Here is a 23,504-nt window from a genome sequence, read left to right on the forward strand (position 1 = left end):
ATGCTCCCAATAGAGGATTGTACTTAGCAAGTGTATCTAGATCTTTTCTAAACTGTTTCCCACTTCACGTAGCTCGCGTCGAGTCTCTTCTAAACATCAATTTAGTGGCATAACCGATTTCTCACACAAAAGCATTTTAATCCAAGTTTTTAGAGACTTCAGATACTTACCTCTTGGTCCTTTGAAAAAATGGCGTTGAGCTTTGCTATAACTGGCAGACGTATCAATCGCAAACTCAGTAATAAATCCACCCAAAATACTATCAATCCAATAATTGAGAGCCTTCGCAACCTTGTACTTTGATCCTTCCAGGCCCTTCACTAACTCTGGAGTCCACACAATAGGGTTATCCAACTTCTAGGTAGGTTGAACGTCCGCCAATTTATCAAACCATTCATATAATTCGCACGAAAAAGAGAAAAAGAAAAATTTGTGTTCCCCTGTATACAGATATCTTTGCAACCACTCTTCTTTCGACAGGTGCAAATTTTTGTTTTCTTGAGCTGCAAACTCATGCAACTTCTGATCTATCCACTTCTCAATTTCCTTCTTAGTCGGTATCCACTTATGCCACATCACACGTCCCTCAGATAGATTCTGTTCCCGACAACAAAACCATTTGTTAGCTTAAGGGGGCTTGGACCTAGGTTTGGAGTTAGCTGTGCTAACCAACAAAACCCTACACTATCGACACTTTCGACAATAATCCACATACGACAGGCTGCAGTCTCTCCCGAGACAGTATTGGGGGATGCTAGAACTAGGTTTTTGCATCCAGAGGTCTATGTGATGTGTTTTCTGCAGATCTAGAGATTTATCTTAACCTTCACGAACTTTAACCCTTGAAACCTAGAACTTACAATAATCAACAGTTAACATATTTATGTCCTTCATCGATTGTGCTAAACATGCATAACATCATATAAATAAATAGATCTACGTCTTCACGTATTTCTTAAGTACTTTTCTTGATTAAATTAATTAAACAAATCATAAATACAGTAAATTCGGAGATAAAATAGTAATACACGGATGCACATATATTTCTTCAAAATAAGTCTTTATTATGATTTAGATCTTCAAATACAGCTCTTTCTAACCCTCCGCACACAACTGCAGGGGCCCGTGCACTCAGCTGCGGACTTACCAAGGTCTTTTCGCACACAACTGCAGGAGCCTTCCCCTTCGCCCAAGTACAGAATAGATAAAATCCTACTCCACTCATGCACTTCTCTTTTGCCCCATTTTCTTATGACTCTTCTCTGACTTCCTTTTATATTCTTCTTCATTACAATACTATGGTCTGTGAACCATGGGCGGGTCTCAAAACGACTTGACTTTAACATACTAAGGGGACTTGACCTTCCTAAAGCCCCTTTGACTCCTATTGACCTACACTACTCGGGCTTCGCTCCTCAAAATGCGGAGACTTTACAAAATCTTAATAAAATCTAACCCAGGGGACTGTATTTTCCTATTTTGTATGTTTTGAAAAGTAAAATAGAGGATTGTAAAGTGCTAGAGCTTAGGGTGTTGTTTGAAGCATTCATGCAAGGTTATTAGTGAGTTACAACAGATGAGCCCCTCATTAATTAGAACTTGGTGTATTGGACCACCAAACCATCACATGGAATAGAGTGGAGGGTGAATGGAGCCAAGTTGTATTTAAAAACACCTTGATCTATAAGTTTTCCTTCACGAAAGGAACCATCATACTATTCTCCATTCATAATATGGAAGCAATTTTTTCTTTATAAAGGCATTCCACCTGAAAAATGAAAATGACTAGTGGGTGCAGTGACAACATGCTTACCTCATGGTTGTGTGACAATGGTAGTGGTTGAAGAGTTCATCTCACATACCCTTTTTACCAGTTTCTAAAGAATATAATCCTCATTAACAAGGGAGCTTGTAGGGATTGCCCAACCACTTTATTATATCGATAAGTGACTCCCGTTTGCAGTACAATTATACCAAAGAAATGATTTCCAAAAAAATATGTCAATGAGTGCTCTTCACAGCTAAAAAACACATTGTATTGAAGTCATTCATTTCTTGTTATTTTGTTATCTATTGTTCATATTTCACATCAATGGCATTCCTCTACCACAATATGCATGGATTATGGTACCCATTTTCAATGACTATTCAACCACAAAAAGTGGAGTTCTCATTCTCAACAAAATTTTATTAATAGAGGACACACATATGTAAACAATAATAATTAGCCTTTAGCCCCAAGGATTAGCTCAGTTGGTCAAAATCAGTGCCTCGCCATCGGGAGGTCATAGGGTCAATTCTCCCTGAAGCCCCTGGGGTCAGGTCTTGCAGTAGGCTGAGGGGCGTCAGCCCATATTTTTCTATGGATTTAGCACCACTCGTTGACCAGGGTGACTGTGAACCACTCTAAAAGAAAAAAAAAAAAAAAAAATTAGCCTTGATATTTAAATAAAGAAATTGTATGACATTCAATATAGTAGAACAATTTAGACTAGTATAACCAAGTTTTAGAATGAGTATATATATCCTTTAAGATATACTCTATCCATATTACTCTTGGCCTATAGGAAGCAATATAGGGTTCATGCCAAGCTTGTAACTAATGCATTCTGGTCCACCTCCTTTCGCAAGCAATGTGACTTCCACATATGCATAAGAGGCATTGCTCAATTGAAAATAAAAATCTATTGGAGGCATAACAACCTTTGAAGAGAACATTGAAATGGTTGTTTGTCTCTGCGTCTATAAAGGATAAAAATGGTGACAATATAGACCAAGAAGTTGCATTTAATATAAAACCACTACAAGTGATACTAACATGTGCTTCTAAGAATTTCTCCTAATATGTGGGATCAACAATTGAAAGTTCACTAATTTTTAAGTATTTTCTCAACATTAATCTTGAGAATGTATGGAAAAGATCATAATATTTGATTCTAAGAGGTAGGTGCTACCAATTCTATGGCATTCAAGGAATTTATTTTTCATACAAATAGAAACAATGTCAGTATCCTAGTGAAATGACAGTTTGGAAGTTTCAAATATCCAATTTTGATATATTAGATGCCTTCTCATGATATTGGCTAGTGAAATATGTGTGCTTATGATAGACTTGTATTGGAGTAATGTCTTCAACATGAAGGAAATTGGTTCTAAATTCTTGAAGACAAGACAAAACTATCTACCAGAAGCAATAGCCTTGGTATGTAGGTGTTACTTGGGCAAGATGCTATTCATGACAAATTATTTCAAGAAGCTTCTAAGTTTGAAAAAACAGCGACAACGTCAACAACCATTAGGTTGGAAATTTTCCACTGGATGTTATATGATTAATGCAATAGCTAATGGCATAGCTTGGATTGACAGAGGTGCGGATGCAAATTTTCAAAAGAAATCACATGCCTAAGAAAGCAAGATCGAATCCCCCATTGGTTGATATGTGTTTGTCACTCACATTCCCTGGTACAAACCTACCAAAACAACATCGCTATATCATCCTGTGGAGAGAATATTTCATGAGGGACATAACATAACAACATTATGTTCTCCCATGTGGTAGTAAAGGACAATTTTCAGAGTTAATGGGAAATAATTATTCTATCCTATGCAAGATTGGATGGACAGATCATGTAGTAGCTTATGTCAACACCTACATGTGTTTTAACATTGATGGTACCGCGCAGGTATCCAAATTCTTGTTCATCCAAACATTGATAGAGAACCGAGCCTAGGAACAATGGAATTTTGATGTTTCATTATTTTGCATGATGACTAGGCATAAGGGAAGAAAGCATTGTATTGATGAAGTTCTAAGCTGGCTGCACTAGCTCACTGATTCAGGCAGCACCCTCATTTGTCACATGCTACAATAGGGTAGGAAAGTAATAAACTCCTTTGAGTAGTAGTGTAGCATGAATAAGCTCCCTTAATCACTAAATTTGATTTCATATTGTCATAAATAGATGACTTGTCTTTTGCTTTGTAAAAGACAAAATTGTTTGGTGCTTTTACTAAATGTGGAGGCCATTCTCATATATACATCTCTAAGTTGGAGCCTGTGTTACCCCTTATTTTGGCATAGGGTTAATACTAGTGAATTATCAAGAGTTAACCAATTCGATGCTCGGAGGTTGGATATAGAAATGTTAGCTATGTTGAAGGATCAACGTGTTAATGTCTTCTTCGTGATGAAGAATATGTTACAATGGTCTTTGTGAGGAGTGACTGAAATTAACCATACAATACAGTGGGCCAATACCATGGCTTATCAATACCACATGCCCAAAAACCACCTCTCGTTTCAATATATATATATATATGTGTGTGTGTGTGTGTGTGTGTGTGTGTTAATTTAATTTTATTACACTTTTTGACCCAAAAACACTTTTCATCCCAATATGGAAGAGTTGTTGTAATGTCTTGTTAATAAAAATAAAAATTATTAATTACAACATTTTGACTTAGTAGCCCCAAGAGTTAGCTCAATCGGTCAAATCAAGTGCCTCGCCAATGGGAGGTCACAGGGTCGAATCCCGAAAGCTCTTGGGGTTAGGTCAGTAAATAGGCCGAGGGGTGTTGATGCCCTTCGAGTGGCGTCCACTCAGTGTTTAAAACCCTCGACGTAGCGGCTACCCACTGACCCGGGTATCCAGTAAGTGAAAAAACATTTTAACTTAGTAAAATTACATAAAAATAAGAATTAAACCAAAAAAATAAAATTTATAATTAAATCAATCTAGATCTATATCTCTCGATATTCAAACTTTTCTTCAAATTTTACATTAAAAAAATATGTTTACACATATAATCCTTTTGAAACTCAATAGATACAAAGTTAATAAAAATTTAAACTAATTTAATTATTAATTTCATAATCTGAAAATCCTAATGCTCATTTCTTTAACTTATACAAAATTCTATTATATATTTTATTTGACCATCATAATGCTCATTTCTCTAACCTATACAAAATTCTATTATATATTTTATTTGAAGAATCGAGAATCTCAGTGTAATCCATATATTATAAATTATTATAAATTAGATTAATAAGTTAGATATCTCCTTTGATACAATCTTATAAAGTTAATTAACCAGAATCTGTTAAATATAGACCATAGTCAAGAGCAGGCCACGGGTTAAATATAAAAGAATATACAGATACCAAGTAACAGTCAAACTTCATCGTTCTTTAAAAAACCCAGATCCCAGAAGTCGTTGGAAATGCAATTTTCGTAAAGTGGACGAACACAAATTTGTTAAACACACAAATAAATTGTAATTGTCAATTAAAAAAAGCCAGTTGTTTCACGTAAATATCTCACCTGCAACAGTCGATGTTCTTCAATATTCAAAAGTCCGATTTCAAATAGAACACTGTTGCACGTTGCAGGTCTCATAATCAAGGAGGCACGTTGCAGATCTCGACTGTTTCCCAGATTTACATTCTCAAAGCAAAGTAATCAGTGAGCTCATCACACACTTCTTCTCTGCGTAGTGAGTTTACCCGTTTTCCTTTTTTGGGGTGTACAACAAATCAATGGAGTTTTTAGATTCAAACAGTGCAATTATTCGGTGTGCAACTGCACTTTTATTTATGAGTTTTATGTTGTTTCCTGTAGCATTATGTTGTGATAGTTGCCTTCACAAAACCTCAGTCAGTCTATAGTTGTGATAGTGTACAACAGTCAGCCTCCATTTCCGGAAGTTATCAGTGGTAAGTATGCAATAGACAATCTCGCCACTTTCACACTTACGCTTCCGTTTGGAGAATTGATGCAATATACTTATCAATATTATATAGAGTCAGATATCAATTTCATTACGGTTGATTTGGGAATATTTTAGAGTTCAAGATAGTAACCTCATTCCTGTTAGTCTGAAATTTTAAATATTATTGGAATCGGCAATAGAGATAAGAATAATTAGTGTGATTTGGTTAGAGATAAAAGTAGTTAGTGTGATTTGGTTTTTGAAAGTTTATATAATAAAAGTTAATATTACATAAAGATTGAGTATAGATTTTGGTTTGTTTTTGATAGAAAAGGTAATATAAGTTGATATTGTATAAACATCTTGTAAATAGATTCGGTGTGGTTTGGTTTTGAGAACTGATTTAGTATTAGTATATAGTTTGAGTCATTCAAATAGTTAAGAGCATGTGTTTTTTTTTAAAAGGTCACAGGTTCAAAATCAGAGAAATAGAATATGTATGTCTTAATAGATTTAGCAGTCAAATCATTGCAGGTGGTAGGTTCCTTGTCCCACAAACAAAAAATTCTGATACACCAATTTAGTGTCTAACTTGGCTATGACCTTAAAATTAGATAATAATAATAATATTACATCAAGATAAATAAAAATATGATTTTCATAGATGTGTTTGTTCTCCATTATTGTAGCTGGAAAATGCGGATACGATGGGTTGTTTGCTATAGATATCATGAGTGGTGGAAAGCTGTCAGTGGCAACTGCAAGTGCCAAAGTATATAGGGCAGGCAAAGGATGTGGGGCATGTTATCAGGTGTGCTTACTAGGATTCTAACGATTTCATTTAAACCTGTTTTTTAATGGAAAATTTACTCATTAAATTAAACTTAATCCATTGCAATATATTCAATTCCTCTAACATCGTCCAAGGAAAATTTACTCATTAAATTAAATTTAATCATTGCAATATATTGAATTCCTCTAACATCATCCTAGGGACATTTTTAGTGTAATCCTTAGTTGATTACAGTACAATCTTCTTTTTTAGTTGTAGTATAATCTTTTTGTTCTCTCCTCTGTGGTGTAACTCTTTGTTTGATTGTAGTATAATTTTTTTCTAATTGTATTTTAATTTTTTGTTTGAATTATTGTTTGAATAAAATGAGATAAGATGTAAAAAGGTATAAACCCATCAGCATTTTTTTGGAGGATATCCTAGAGAAGAGTATTGATACAGACGCTATCACTTTATCCATCTCAATGATTTTTTTGTATAATAAATTATTATTGCATGTTGCCATGAAACCAAGAAATCCATAAGTAGGCCCCTCATTCATGCTTTGGAATCTGGCTCAGGGGATGATTGGGCTGCAAGAAATGTCACATACCCCCCTGGGCACAATACTACAAATTCCTTCTATGCTCAACTAGATCCCCAATGTGGACTTTTAGGTTCCATTATGCACTTATTTACTATATTAAAAAAAACAACCCTTCAACATTTCCTATGCATACGTTACAACTCGAAGGAAAGAATCAATCATGGATATTCAACGTGATAAGATTATGCATTCGGATTTGATCCCTTCGATGACTCAACCTAAACAGTTATGGAAATGTTGTCATAACCCATTATAGCTACCATTGCCATATATCATGATTGTAGTCCTATTGTCGTAATCGAAGGTATTATTGACATACATCCTATGCAATATGGATCATAGGAAATAATGTATGTTACAACTAAAATGAGCCTCAGTGAATGCAATTTACCTCATGATGCATAATGCATAGCCTAGATAAATGGAACCACCGGTTGTACAACTGCAAACCTTAAAACATATTTATTCATCATACATAGTTGTCTCACTATCATTAAATTTTACATAGGGACACGGATACCATTGGTCACCTACCTCCTTAATTCAATATTAATAATCACCTATTATGATCCCATCATTAACTACACACTTTGAGTTAATTTACATTCACTAGTGCCCACATGCATAAGTATTCAATCATTCCCATAAACAAAGATAACACATGCAACTTTACACATATGCTAAGAGATTCGACACATAAGGAGTAAGAAGAAAACATACAGTACATCCCATGCACTTGAAGCAGATCAAAATACTGAAAGGAGGTCACTTGGAAAACTGAGCACCACCACCCAACCTAGAACTGACTTCTTCCAGTTCACCCCCAAGCTGAGAGTTCTTGCCATGGATCGATTTCTATTGTTGATCTCTGCAATGGGTATTTAATACCCTCTTTCATGATATGGTTTCCATTAGTGGCATCCCACTTTTATGGATATTTTTTATCCATTTGCCTAGGCTTTTCCTAGAAAATCTCGCCTTTATCTCCTGCGAGGCTTTTCCTCATAAAAGCTTGCCTTTATCTCCCACAAGGCTTTTATGTTTTTTCTTAACTTAGCATCTTTCTCCAGCTAAGTAGCTTAATGGATATTTATCTCCAAATCCATTAAGCTTATAGATTTGGATCTATAAGCCTTATCATGAAAGAATTATCCATTCCCATTCACCAATGGGATTTGGAAAGAATCTCATCTCTTGGTGTCTCGCTTTTCCAAGTAATTAAATTATTTTATTTGATAAATAAAGTATTTACTTTCATTGTTACACATTATTCTTAGCTTTTATTAGCTTAGGTCAATAGAGTGTTACATATAACAGAGGGGTGTTATAAGAAAGACCATTGTGCAGGCTAATCTATGTTTGGGTGGAGAGTTGCATTCTCTGGCTCAGTTACCAAGTTCATATTGAGATAAGTATCTAACACCATTGTTGTGAGTAGTGAATCTCATGCCTACATTTTTGGAATTGTTTGGATGCCAATTAACTGTAAGAAATTGTTCATGCTATGATAGCAATTGAATTGTTGATAACATGGGTTCTCCACTTGGTTTAATATGATTGATCTCTTTCTGGTTGTTCATTTGGTTCTAGTCAACTATCATATTTTCCTTATTGTTTATTTTGTTTATTTGAGATGCTCTCTAGTGGGATATTAAGTTAGTTTAAATCTTATTCTCAATTAATTACCTTAATTTTACACTTATAATTTGGATGTCTTTTGGGGATGTTGTAAACTGGATTTCTTTGGAGCAATCCTGGTGAGCATTTCCCCTTGTTCTTATCGATATACACATTGGTTGTCTTGCTGAAATGAGTGGTCGTAGTATGAACAAGATGGTCTAAGGGTTGTAAGGTAAATATATGTACTTGTTTGGAGTCTCATCTTTCATTTATGAATATTATTATATGCCTAATTGACATAAGCATGAGTTCGCTTTCCTCGTAGGTTTGTAGCTTAATGACAATGGATGTAAGAAGTGGTTTTATGCATTTCTAAGTATTTTTGTGGCATAAATTCTACACATGTTTACGAATATTGAATAAAACATTGAAGCATGTGATGAGTATTTTAAGTGTGTAACACTTAATACTTGGGTTGACATAAATGTGGAAGTGCGTTGTTGAAATGATATCATAAAGCTTTGGATATTATCAAAGGATCATTGTCCTTAATAATTACAATATGCCCTTGAATGTTGTGGTTGCTTGTATATCCTTGTCGTCATTAGTATTAGGCTAGATATCAAAGTTTTCATTGTCATGGAATTTTGTAGGTTGAGGTTGTCCACATGCCTTACCAACTATGTTGATATTGGGACATAGAAACAAAACATTACTCATGTTTGAAATCGAGTCATCGGTTATGGTAATAGGGAATTTAGATTTTAGTCGTGATCAACATGTTGCGACTGTATCATTTATAAGTTTCTTTTTCATTGTCATGTTTTTGAATCTAGAAGGACTATTATTTTGATCTTTTAATGCATTTTATCCAAATAGTAACTGAGGAAGAAGATACTAGTGATGTCTTATCATATTGGCTTTCAAATATTTCAACATTGTTTTTCCTTCTGCAGCGCACTTTAGGATCAAACAGTTATCTTCCAACGCCACAACTTCATTTAACTTCTTCAATTGCTTCTTTTGGAATGATTGCACAAGGCTTTAGATAATGTTGTAGCTCTTAGAGACAGCCCCGGGGTTGAGGAGAGGTCAGTGCCTAGGACATCTTAGTTTCTCTTGAAGATAATTCGGTGAAACTCAAGAGATGAATGTAAAATGATTTAGATTTTGGTTCAATTTCCTTTCTCAGAGGCAGATCCAAGATGCACATAAACAATGTATCTCTCCCAAGAATAAATGTTTCAGGTCTGGTGTCCGACACACAGATAATGTAGCTTAAATTTGTCGTTGCAATAAATATGGAAAAGATAAATGTAAGGATCGAACCTAGTGCAGAGAGATGGATAAACAAATAATCCTATGCAAAAAATCCTAGTAGAACCATGAAAAGATAAAAGGAATGAAGTGCAGAAATTATGGAGTGTGTTTTAAGGCTTTCAACTCAATGTCTCCAAGTGCTATATTCTATCGCACACGTAGGTAAATCTGCAATCTCACATGTACCATCTGTTATCACATAACATTAGTAAATATGTGATTTCGTCTGCTACAGCATAACATAAGTAAATCTAGTATTTAAGAGTGAATTTGGAAACTATAATTACATAATTTTGAAGAAGAAAAACAGACATGAAGTGAAATACAAAGGAAGAACACATATTTCATATCCCAAATGCTTGGAATCATCATAACTTCTTCATTGATCTTTTAGAATGAAATACATGTCACATGGCCCAGACTTGAGAAATATGTAAAACAGTTACAGCCACAGGAACAGGAAAATAGAACCCTCGGAACTGGAAAATCCATAACCCTTCTAATGAGTTTTTTCTCCCTCTTTATAGAGAGAGAGAGAGTCCAAACAATGATTACAAAATATCTTCAAAGTGTTATAATTGTTTGAACTACCAGCTGTCTAAGCATGGATATGTTCTAATCGTCCTAATGATTACATAACAGATCTTATTCTTTTCTTAAAAATGCAAAAATTAAAAAAATATGAGAAACAGGAGGTGTCATGATCGACACAGAAAAATATATCCATGTTGATTCCTCTAATTTCATTAGGTGGACTCAGGCTCTAGTATATGGATTAGTGGTGGGATGATGATCTGGCCATGCCTCTGTTGTGATATTCCTCCCACAGTTTCCTACCACTTCTCCTGTCACTTTCTTCCTCTAACCGCTTGGATTATTCCCTTTTGGAACTGGTCGTGATTTTGCGAGGTGGCATTGGGAATGCTCTGCACTAACTGGTGACTGAACGAAATTGATAGTTGTCGACCCATTCATCCTTTATTATCTTTGTGTTACAGTATTGAGCCTTAATGTATTGTAACTCTTATCAAAATAATGTTATAAAATCACAACATTTTGATGCCTTAAACCCCATTTCTCTTAGCCCCTTTATCATTTATAAACCATAGGACCACTGCCTGTGACCACCAGTTTAGTGCTTAGGGGCTATAGTATCGAAGCCTTCATCCATCGTAATTCGATTTAAAATAAAGTTAAGAAATTATCACCTTTTGATGCTCTTAACCCCTTTTCTCTTAATCCTCTTATCGCAATTCCGCCATAGAACCGGGTGCCATGACCAGCGGCTTGCCGCTTGGGTGCTAAAATCTTCAAGCTCCTGTTGAGAGCCTATCTCCCTTTATATTTTCTCTTCTACCCTTGGTTCCTTTAAATCTCCCACAACCATGAGCCATCAACGCATTAAAGCTCTTTTCATCAGAAGTTCTTTGAATTGAAATTAAAAAAAAGTTATGATGTCTCCCTCTCTCAATGATCTTTATAGCACTTAGGTGCTCAGCCCTGGTCGGCACCCTTGGTCCTTTGAGTCCTCGTAATCAAACTCCAACAACACATAAGCATCCCCTCTCATCAGAACTTTTTCAAAAAGAAATTACATAGGAGTTTCAATATTCACATCTTGATATGGTTTGTAGCACTTAAGTGCTAAATCTTCTCTCTGTTATGGGTTCTTTGGATCTCTCACGACCATGTGTCAGTCCGCATCAGAAGCCCTTCTCATCAGGACCTTTTCAAAATGCAATTTCAAAGCGATTTCGAAAACTCTGACCTTCGATATTCTCTATAGCACCTGGGTTCTCCACCCTTTCTAAGCCCTTGGTCCTCTGAGTCCTCATGACTAAATGCCACTTAACGTCAGAGCCCCTTCTTCGGATCGACACTTTTGATAAAACAATTTGATAGGATTTACGAAAACTCCATCCTCCAAAAAACTGACCTTTGAAATCACGTCATGTTGACGTCATCATCTCCATGTGGTGCCTCATTAGTGGTGACATGTGTCACCTATATTTTCCCCATTGGGCCTCAAAAATGCTAAAACCAGTTGCCACGTGCCCACTATATAGACACATCATGCCGAATTCACCTTCCATATCTTCTTCTTGGAGCTAATAATTTGTTGTCATGTGTCTTCTCGGAGGAGAGACAAAATATCAATGGGGTCCTTGGTTTTTCGATGATTTCCTTTGTATTTCCACTTCTCGGTGACCTCAACACTTTTCAAATAATTTCAATTGTTAAGGAGTTACGAAAAATTGAGGTTCTGATATCACTTTGCTCTGAGGTCTAGCCTTCCGATATCTGGTTCTGATATACCTTCCATCTTGTTGCATGCTATGATGTTCCATTTCGGGTCCGCTTTTAAGTAGACCATCGAGGTCTCTTATGTTCTGACCTCTAAAATCCTAAAGTCCCATATGCTGCCTATCAGTCCTTCCAATATCGTGTTCTGATATGATCAGCTCCTGATTAGTTAACCAATATTTCACCAGTCCTTATCTATACCAAGGATGAAAAATAGGACCATTTGACACAAATATAATATGGTATGTGATGAGCCTCATCATTGGGTAATTATATGGGCCTTAATTGGCCTTAATTCACCTCCTAGCTTAGTCAAACCAACTATTCTCACAACTTATTGCATACTTTTGATTATATTTTGTTTATGAGATGAGTTAGAGTTGGATATTTTTCTTTGTGGTCTAATGTGCATATAATGCAGGAATAAAGGATACAAGCAAGGAAAAATGCAGGCATAAAGGATAAAAGCAAGGAACTATGGCAAAGACCTTGGTCAAAACTCGAATGGGACAAGGGAGAGTAATTATAGGAGGTAAATCCTCCTCATTTACTACCCCTCCATTCGAATATTCCTCCATCAGTTTAGAGTGCTAACAGCCATCACTTTGAGGACTAGAAGGTAGCCGAGCAAAGAAAGGGACAGAAACCAGTTTATCAGATGTATAAGTAGAGAGGCTTAGGACCTCATTAGGATTCTGACTTCATTTGTAAAAATCTGTTTTATTTCTGAGCTGCAAAGACTTGTGACAGTTTGCTCTGTAATCCATGGTTTTTATAATAAGAATGAGTTATGTTTAAGCCAACTCTGAGTTAACTCTGAGGGCTTAAGCTCTTGGGTTAGGGCCCGACCCAAGAAGCCACAGCTCCTCTTTACTGTACATGTATTCTAGCATATAGTTTTGTTCTATTTATTTGCTTAAGTAGTTTCATGGTCTTCTGTTCATTTGCTTAAGTAGCCTTATGGTTTTCACTGTTTATTTGCTTAAGTAGTTGCACTTTCATTACAACAATATAGCGTAGATCATGCATGGTTTTCCTGTTCATCTGCTTCAATAGATGCATTTGTTGTAGTTTACTTTCATTTATGCCTTCTTTCAATTCACAGGTTAGTTAGAGGAAAAATATCACTATCAGGTTGTGCGCAGGTGTCTTGGCCTCATCTCCTCCCTCTGGGACCATGACTTGAGGAAGGGACCCTTCAATAGCCCCAAAAACATAGTTCTCTAGTTCTCGCATGGGCTATGGAGTTCACTATTTAATGCAGTTATTTGTTCACCCGCACTGGTTTTCTCTGTCATTTTCATTTGAAACCACCTCCAACACTTTCCTCATGCATCGCTTCCTCATCGTCCAATCACCAACAAACCTTCACAATCACCGTCTGATTCACTATTTTCTCCAACTGCTACCTCACATGGAGTCTTCCACTCACTTTATGAGCTTTAATCTCCATCATCAATATGTCCCTTGATCCGACGGCTAGCGCGTCACCCGATCACTTTATGCACTTTAAGTCCCCATCGTCGATCTGCCTTGCCTAATCCGATGGTTGTTGCTTCACACGATCACCAACTAGCTTGGCCGATCTCCACCGTTGATCAGCCCCGCCTGATCTAATGGCCATCATGCAATCTTGCGCATATTAGTGCACAAACGTTATCTGCCCAAGAGCACACAAGAAAAGTGGTTTTCTCGTGCTACATGTCACGCAATAAGGTTAATTGCGTGAAATTTTGAAATATTGCTTACAACCTGAAGGGCGTGCGAGAAACTACTTACCACCTTAGAAACATGCTCCCTCATTTCCGCACGTTTCTTTTTCTCGCGATATGATCTCCACCGTCCATCTCTTGACTTCACCCGCGCGATAAGATCTTAGCCATTCATCTTTTGTTAACCTTATTCATCCATCCACTCACCTAATCCCTTGCAACACGATCTTCGTCGTTCATCTGCTTTGTTCCCTTGTTCGTCCATCCATTCACTTAAGCCTTCGCGATAAGATCTCCACCGCTCATCCTGTTAGTTAACCATGTTCACCCATCTATCTACATAACCTCCTGCGATCCAATCTCCATTGTTCATTTGCCTTTCACCCAACTGATCTAACGGTTCTTATGCAATGTTGCTTCCTCGCATCCTCCTTTCACTAATTTCGTCCTCCGACTGCTCTTCTACTTGAAATTCGATTTAGCTTAGTTTCCTTTGCTTACACCTTAGTCTGGTTTTGATGATCTTTACCTCTGCAACTTAGATAGCAGCATTATATTAGTTTTAATTTAGAAATTCTTCTTAGCATAGTTGTTTGATGGTTAGTTAGGTTATGGTATGGTTTAGCATTTCATGTTGTTTTCTTCAATACTACAGTAGAAGTAGCTCTCCCTTAGGATAGATTTGATCTTCTTCCATCAAAGAGTTAAGCTTCTTCTAACCCTATATAAGTCTGGCTTGGAACCCCTGGGGTTTCTTGCGAGATGAGCAGTGACAACATGCAGTACCTTCACTTCTACTTGTGCATATAGCATTGTCACCTCCAAGTTTGTACGAACCTCGGGTTGATAAGTAAAGCTAGTAGCCCTGGGAGTTGCAGCATTCTTGTTGCAATACCTAGGCTCATCACTTTCTGGCACCATTGCCGGGGAGGTTTCTAAGTAGAAGTAATTACTACTTTCTTCTATTTTCTAGTCTCAAACTTTATTTTCTTCTACTTCTAGTCTTATATTTTCTTCCATTAGTTTATTTCTACAAAAGTAATCTAGTAGCTTCCTTTCTTTCATTTTTCATTAGCTGCTTTCCTTTCCACTCTGCAAGAACTTTCTAGCTTTAAAAAAATATCTTACAAAAACGAACCCAAAAACATTTCCTTTCATGCCTCATAGAAATAGGGACAATTCAGGGAAATTCTTGTTAAATACCCCCACTGCAGCCAACAGTCAACCTTCTCTCTTCTTCAGTGACGGTGAATTGGAAGACCCTTTAGGTGAGAAACCTTACCTATTTGAGGAACCTACAGGGGAAGAAGAAGAGGAAGAACCCATTCCTACTGAAACAATGGTTGAAAACTGAAATGACAGAGGAAATAGAGAGAAAATTGAGGGTGCCTTCCCCATCAGGGAAACCAATGGGGACACTAAGATGAAAAATATAAGCCCCTCTACTCTACCTCATTTCCATGGCCTGACCACAGAGGACCCTGACACTTTCCTATTTGAGTTTGTTGTTATATGCCAAACCTATGACTATACAAATGATAAGCAAAAGTTAAAATTGTTTCCATCTACCCTCAAGGATGCAACATTGTGTTGGTTCATGGGTTTACCTGGAGATAGCATCACAACTTGGGCTCAGATGTAGCAGACTTTTAACAACAAATATAGGGAATATTGAAGGTCAAAGGATATTAAAGAAGAGATTTTTTTTGGTTTGTGTTATATTATTTCCATGACTAGCCCATGTAGTTAACCGGGGGGTTAGAAGGGGGGCGGAGCCCCCCTTAGTTGTGCCAATTGCGTAGCGGGGGGAGTCACAGGGAGTTTGAGGGGTGCAGGTAACCCTACTCTATGGGGTTTGGGGTAGCACCCGGGAAAATTTTGTTTTTGGACCCTATATTAGGTTGGGCAGACCTACCTATGGTTTTGTGCATGTTTTTCGCACATGGTTTTGGACGCGATGGTTTTCGGTCCATGGTATTGGATGCTTCGACATGTATAAATATGTATTGTAACATTGAAAGAAACATAATGAAAAATCAAGTTGGTAGTCCTGGTTTTGGGATCCAGGGAGAAATCTTTATGTATATGTGTTTTATGTGTTATGCTCTCGCATTGTTTATTTTCTATGTTTTAGAATTCATATGCAGGTAATTTCTGTACGAGGTTAAAACCTACATGTGGTATCAAAGATGTTTTGGCTTCAGGGGGAAGCCTTTGTTGCTGAGGGGTTTCGCTCGGGCCTGTGGTAGACCCTGTTCAGTGGGAGATCTGCGAGATCGATTCTAATGGTGAAAGAAGATGACGAGTAATGGAAAGATAGAGATCGAGAAATTTAATAGTCAGAGTTTTGAGTTATGGAAGCTCAAGATGGAGGATTTGTTGGTGGATAAAGATCAGTGGATCATGGTAGATCCGAGTACTAAACCAATGGGAGTGTCCGATGAAGAATGGAAGAAGTTGGATCAGAAGGCAAAGAGCACAATACGATTGTGTGTCTGAGATTCAGTATTGCTGAATGTATCAGGGGAAGCTATGGCGAAGGCTTTGTGGGACAAGTTAGGGACTTTGTACCAATATAAGTCTCTGGTGAATAAATTGTTCCTATGGAAAAAGCTGTATAACCTGAGGATGAAAGATGGAGACTCGGTGATAGAGCATCTAGATGCATTTAACACTGTGGTAAGTTAGTTATTGTTTGTTGATATTAAAATTTCAGATGAAGATAAGTGCATTAGTTTGTTGTGTTCTCTATGAGATTCATGTGATATTCTGGTTATTGCAATAGGTAACAATGCAACTGCCTTGTAGTTTGATGAAATAGTCTCATCCTTGCTAACAGAGGAGATGAGAAGGAAAAATATGGAGAGCCAGAATGTTGATTCCTTGTCTGTACGAGGATGGTCCCAAAACAGAAACAAAAATAAGTCATCGAGTGGGAGATCTAAATCTCTAGGAAAACCTATAAAGGTGGTGTGCTAGAAATGCAGAAAGGAAGGGCACTACAAAATGGACTATAAATCTAAAGAGTTTAACAAAGGAAAGGCATCTGATGATGCTCCTTTTGCAGAGGCGAAAAACACCTTAGATGAAGGTGGGGATGTGTACTTAGCTTCTTCAAGTACACATGTAGATCATGAGGCATGGCTGATTGACTCAGGTGAATCCTTTCATTTCACTCCCCATAGAGAGTGGTTCTATACGTATGAGAAATGTGATGGTGGTGATGTCTTCTTAGGGGATGACAGGAAGGCTAAAATCGTTGGTCACGGAAAAGTAAAGTTGAAGTTGCAAGGTGGAAGGGTTAGAACACTTCTGGGTGTTCTCCATATTACTGCATTGGCCAGAAATCTAATTTATGTAAGCAAGTTGGATGATGCAGGTGTAAAAACAGTGTTCGAAAAGGATACTTGCAAGATGGTTCGGGGGGCACTGGTATTGATGCGGAGAGTTCGGATTGGAACTCTGTACAAGCTGCAAGGTAGCACTATTGTTGATGGGTGCAATAGTTATATGGTTCCTGCAAGTGGTGCAAAAAATCTAGTGGTCTCTGAAGAGAAGACCATGATGTGGCATCAAAGGCTTGGACATATTGGAGAGAAGGGCCTTCGAATACTTCATGGTAAAGGTATAGTAGAAGGTATGAGTAATATCTCTCTGGATTTTGATTTCTGTGAAAATTGTGTATATAGGAAGCAGAATCGGGTGATTTTCCCCTCTGGTGGTAAGAGGGCGAAATAGATATTAGAACTTGTGCACAATGATGTGCTTGGACCTGTGAAGGTTCCATCACTGGGTAATTTTGTGTACTATGTATCATTTATAGATAACTTCTCAAGGAATACATGGATATATTTCCTTAAGAAGAAATCTGAAGTCTTTGACAGGTTTATAGAATTTAAGGCTCTGGTGGAAAACCAAACAGAGAAGAAGATAAAGGTGTTGAGGACAGATAACAGTGGAGAGTTTTGCATTAAGGAATTTGAAGAATTCTATAAGTGTGGTATAGCACGACAGAAGACTACTCCATATACACCTCAGCAAAATGGAGTTGCAGAAAGAATGAACAAGACATTGATGGAAAGGGCAAGAAGCATGCTCAGTGGTGCCGGGTTAGGACAGGAATTCTAGGCAGAGGCGATGGAGACAGCATGTTACCGGTCAACAGATCACCTTCATCAGCATTGGAGGATAAGACTCCACCAGAGGTATGGACTGGTAAGAAACCCTCTCTTTCACATCTGAGGGTAGTTGGATGAGATGCATATGTACATGTTCCAAAGGAGAAATGAACCAAGTTGGATAGTAAATCTAAAAAGTGCATCTTTATTGGGTATAATGATGGTTTAAAGGTTATAAGATTTGGAACCCAATAACAAGGAAGGTTGTGTACAGCCAAGATGTGGTGTTCAGAGAGGTGAAAGATGTTATTAAACATGAAGTCCAACCAAAGGAATCTGAGAAGATAGAGTTTGAACTAAAGGAGGAAGAATCAGACTCTACAGCAAAGGAGGAATCAGAAGATGAAGGGCCACAAACTCCAGGTGTGAGAAGATCAGTTTGAGAAAGAAGGCAGCCAGAAAGGTATATTCCATGTACTTTCTGTTCAAATTTTGCTTTATCTATTATTGATGATGATCCCAAAACTGTGAAGGAAGCAGTAGATTCAGAGGATGGAAAACTCTGGAAAGAGGCCATGGTTGATGAAATGGCATCTTTGCAAAAAAAAAGAGCCTTGGGATCTGGTGGAGTTTTCGGCTGGAAGGAAACCCATTGGCAGCAAATGGAGGTTCAAGAAGAAGACAAATGCAGAAGGAAAGGTGGAGAAATACAAAGCTCGGTTGGTAGAAAAAGGTTATTCCCAGGTGCCGGGAATTGATTTTGGTGATATTTTTTCTCCTATTGCCAAGGTAACGTCTATTGGATTACTTTTATCTGTTGTTGTTGCTTTTGATTTTGAGGTAGAACAGATGGATGTGAAGATAGCATTTCTTCACGGGGATCTGGAAGAGGAGATCTACATGAAGCAACCTGAAGGCTTTGCAGTGAAGGGTAAGAAAGAACTAGTATGCAAGTTAAAGAAGTCTTTGTATGGGTTAAAACAGTCACTGAGGATGTGGTATCAAAAATTGGATACATTTATATGGGGACTTGGCTTCACCAGAAGCAAAGTAGATCACTGTGTGTATTTTAAATTAATTGGTGACCGTGTTATTTATTTGGTCTTGTATGAAGATGATATGTTGTTGGTTGGAAATGACAAAGAAATTATCTAGGATTTGAAGACCCAATTTTCCTCCAAATTCGACATGCAAGATCTTGGTGCTGCAAATTATATTATGGGCGTGGAAATTTAAAGAGATCGGGAAAAGAGGAAGCTCTAGTTAAACCAGAGGAAGTATGTCGAGACAATACTACAGAGGTTTAATATGCAGGATAGTAAACCAGTGAAGGTTCCTATTCCTGTAGGTGTGAAGTTATATGTTGAACAGTGTCCCAAGACACAAGAAGAGGAAGAGGACATGTCCCATGTTCCATATGCAAGTGCAGTCAGTAGCCTGATGTATGCAATGGTTTGTACTAGACTAGACATTGCACATGCAGTGGGAGTTTTGAGCAGGTTTATGTCAAAACCAAGGAAGGAGCACTGGACAGCAGTGAAGCGGGTTTTCAGGTATTTGCGTGGCACTAGTGATTATAGTTTGTGCTACCAAGGAAGACCAAGGTTGGATAGAGTGTTGGATATTCATGGCTTTGTTGATGCAGATTGGGCTAGAGATCTGGATCAGAGAAGATCTACAAGTGGGTATGTGTTTAACCTATTTGGAGGTGTAGTCAGTTGGATGAGTAAGAAACAATCTGTAGTGGCACTATCAACTATAGAGGCAGAATACATGGTAGCCACTCATGCAAGCAAGGAAGTAGTTTGGTTGCAGAGATTGTGTTCAAGTATGGGGTTAGTACATGGAGCTATAAGGATAGACTGTGACAGCCAAAGTGCAATTTTCTTGGCAAAGAACCCCGCATATCATTCAAAGACAAAGCACATTGATGTTTAGTATCACTTTTTGAGGGATATGATAGAAGACAAAAAGGTGTTGTTGGTAAAAGTGGACACTTTGAAGAATACTGCAGATGCATTGACAAAATCTGTGAGCTCTGAGAAGTTCTCTTGGTGTAGAGAAAAAATGGGCAATGTAGGGCTGGATAAAAGACTAAGCTCTCTTGTGGACCCCTGTGGAAAGAAAACAACAAGTGGGAGAATGTTAGTTTGTGTTATATTCTTTCCACAACTAGCCCACGTAGTTAACCGGGGGGTTAGAAGGGGAGCGGAGCCCCCCTTTCGTTGCGTCGATTGCGTAGCGGGGGGAGTCACAGGGGGTTTGAGGGGTGCAAGTAACCCCACTCTATGAGGTCTGAATTTTGTTTTTGGACCCTATATTAGGTTGGGCGGCCCTACCTATGGTTTTGTACATGTTTTTCGCACATGGTTTTGGACGTGATGGTTTTCGGTCCATGGTTTTGGACGCGATGGTTTTCAGTCCATGGTATTGGATGCTTCAGCATGTATAAATATGTATTGTAAAATTGAAGGGAACATAATGAAAAATCAAGCTGGTAGTCCTGATTTTGGGATCCAGGGGAAAATCTCTGTGTATATGTGTTTTATGTGTTATTCTCTTGCATTGTTTATTTTCTATGTTTTAGAATTCATATGCAGGTAATTTTTGTACGGGGTTAAAACCTACAATTTTTAGGATGACCATAGGCCAAGATGAATCCTTAGAAGACTATGAAGAAATATTCCAACTCAGTTACAAAAGGGCCAGGTGCACACTTGACCCTGAGTCACTAAAGTTGGTCCTGCTTAGGGGAGTAAGGGAGGATCTTCTGGATACCTTACATATGATAGCAGGAAGAGATGTCTACCAATTACCCTATGAGGATATCAAGAATGTCTTTAGAAACCATTCTAGGTCAGCCAGGAAAAAGGGTAGGGGTAGTAAACCTATGGCCAGTACATCACCCTCTAACTTATCCATCAAGGGTGAAAGTGGAAATATGTTGGAAGATTTCAAAAGTGATATGTTGCAAACCCTTGCCTTGCAATTGGACACCATGAACATCAAAAGGAAGCAAGAGGAAGCAGAGAGAGCCCTGGCCATCTTTTTTCCTAGATGCACCAGGAGGCATCCTAGGAACGAATGTCCATTGAACTGTATTAAGATTTGCTCAATCTGTGAAGAAAACCACTCCACAGACAAGTGCCCTTCTTTACCTGGACTCAAAGTTGTATATCAAGGAGCTGAAGGGGTCACTGAGCAGCTTTGCTACATCAACCAAAGGAGACCTCCTGGGGTGGAGGCCCCAATTCAACAATGTTCTAGCCCTATTTCCTCCACCACCTACCCAACCATAACTCTTGTACTCTACTCCACCTAAGCAACACCAGATGCTTACCCAACCAGATCTGAACCCAAACAATAGGTAGGCTCAACAAGCATACATTGGAGAGACATCATACCCATCTTATGCTATAGAAATCTAGGAGATCAACCTAAGATCTGGGAGAATTCTCCCAGATAACCAACCTCCCTCTCCACATGGGGAGGTTGAGGAAGAAAGAGAGGAAAGCAACCTTAAAGTAAATCCACCCTTTCCTGAGATATTAACCCAACCACTCCAACCTACCCCAGAAGAAACTGAACTTCTGGGAGAATTGAAAAATCTATGTGTAAAGATCCCCCTTCTCAAGGCAATCAAAGATGTTCCCATTTACAATAAGTTGATTAAGGAGAAGTGCTTCAAGCATCCAAGAAGAAGAAAAATGGATGCCCCTACCATTAATGTCATTTGGAAGTTGTTTGACTTAATGCTAGGGCAGGTAATATGTCCAAAATATTTGGACCCTGGAAGCCTTGTAGTAGATGTGCACATCAATGGCACTATTGTCACACACACTCTGATTAATCTTGGGGCTACCATTAGTGTGATGACCAAAGATACGATGTTGAAGCTCAACCTCTAAGGGTCATTGAGAAAGACCACAATAGTTCTGCAACTTGCAGATTGTTCCACAGTCACCCCTGAGGGAATTGTGGAGGATGTGATGGTCTCCATTGATTCTTGGGAGTACCCTACAGATCTTCTAGTTCTCCAGCCTAAGGCTAAGCTTACTGGTTACCCTTTCATCCTTAGGAGGCCATGATTGGCCATAGCTAATGCTTGTATTAGCTGCAAAACTGGGAATATGACCATCAAGAATGGGCATATGTCCAAATAGTTAGTCCTATACCATCCTTCTCAACCTACCCTAGAGCATGATTTAACTTTATGGTTATAGGAGGAGGAAGAGGATGAGGTTTATTCTGCCCATCTTTATACTATTGAAACAACCATAGGAGGAGGACAGCAAGATGAGGATAATTTAATTGAACACATGCTCCAAAGTCCAACTCCTAGTTCATTGCCATTAGAAGAAGAAGTAAGGGAAACCCAGAACAATCATCCAATTGACTTATGCTTGGCCAATTCCAACCCACTCCATGTCAAAACCATAGAATTTGGCCGAGAGAAAACTCTGAACATTAATCCATATCTTTCTGCTTTAGAAGAGGAAAAATTATGCAACATGTTGAGGGAGAACCTAGAAGCCTTCACTTGGAGTTATAAGGAAATGAAGGGAGTACACCCCTCAGTGTGTACTCACTACATGTACATCAGAGAAGGTTGCAAGCCAGTCAGGTGACCACAAAGGAGGATGAATCCAGCTCTTAAAGACATACTCAAAGAAGAACTGCAAAAACTGTTAGATGCAAGATTCATTTGACATTTACCCTATCTCAGATAGTGAGTGGGTCTCTCCTTTAGTGCTAGTTCCCAAGAAAAATGGTAAGTGGAGGATTTGTGTGGATTATAGGGAGTTGAAGAAAGCCACAAAGAAGGATCATTTTCCCCTACCCTTCATTGACCAAGTGCTAGATGGTCTGGCAGGGAAGAAATTATTTTCTTTCCTAGATGGATTCAGTGGGTATAACCAAATCCAAATCTGCCCAGAAGACCAAGATAAGACCACATTCACCTGTCCTTGGGGTAATTTTGCCTATAGGGTCCTTCTTTTTGGCCTATGAAATGCTCCTGCCACCTTCCAGAGAGCAGTCTTGAGTATTTTTGCTGAATTAGTGCATGATGTTGTGGAAATCTATATGGATGATTTTACACCTTATGGTTGTGATTTCCAAGAAGCCCTAACTAACCTAGGCAAAGTATTACACAAATGCATTGAAATGAATCTGTCTCTCAGTCCAGAAAAATGTGAATTCTTAATGACTGAAGGGACTGTGCTAGGTCATTCAATATCTTAGCAAGGACTGCAGGTGGACCCAAACAAAATAGCAATCATCCAAAGGGTCCCACCTCCACAAAAGCAGAGAGATGTCAAGAGTTTCTTAGGGTTAGT

The sequence above is a fragment of the Pinus tabuliformis genome, chromosome 7 (genome assembly GCF_031772625.1).
Source record: "Pinus tabuliformis cultivar Carrire ecotype Pingquan chromosome 7, CPIR1, whole genome shotgun sequence".
Taxonomy (NCBI): domain Eukaryota; kingdom Viridiplantae; phylum Streptophyta; class Pinopsida; order Pinales; family Pinaceae; genus Pinus; species Pinus tabuliformis.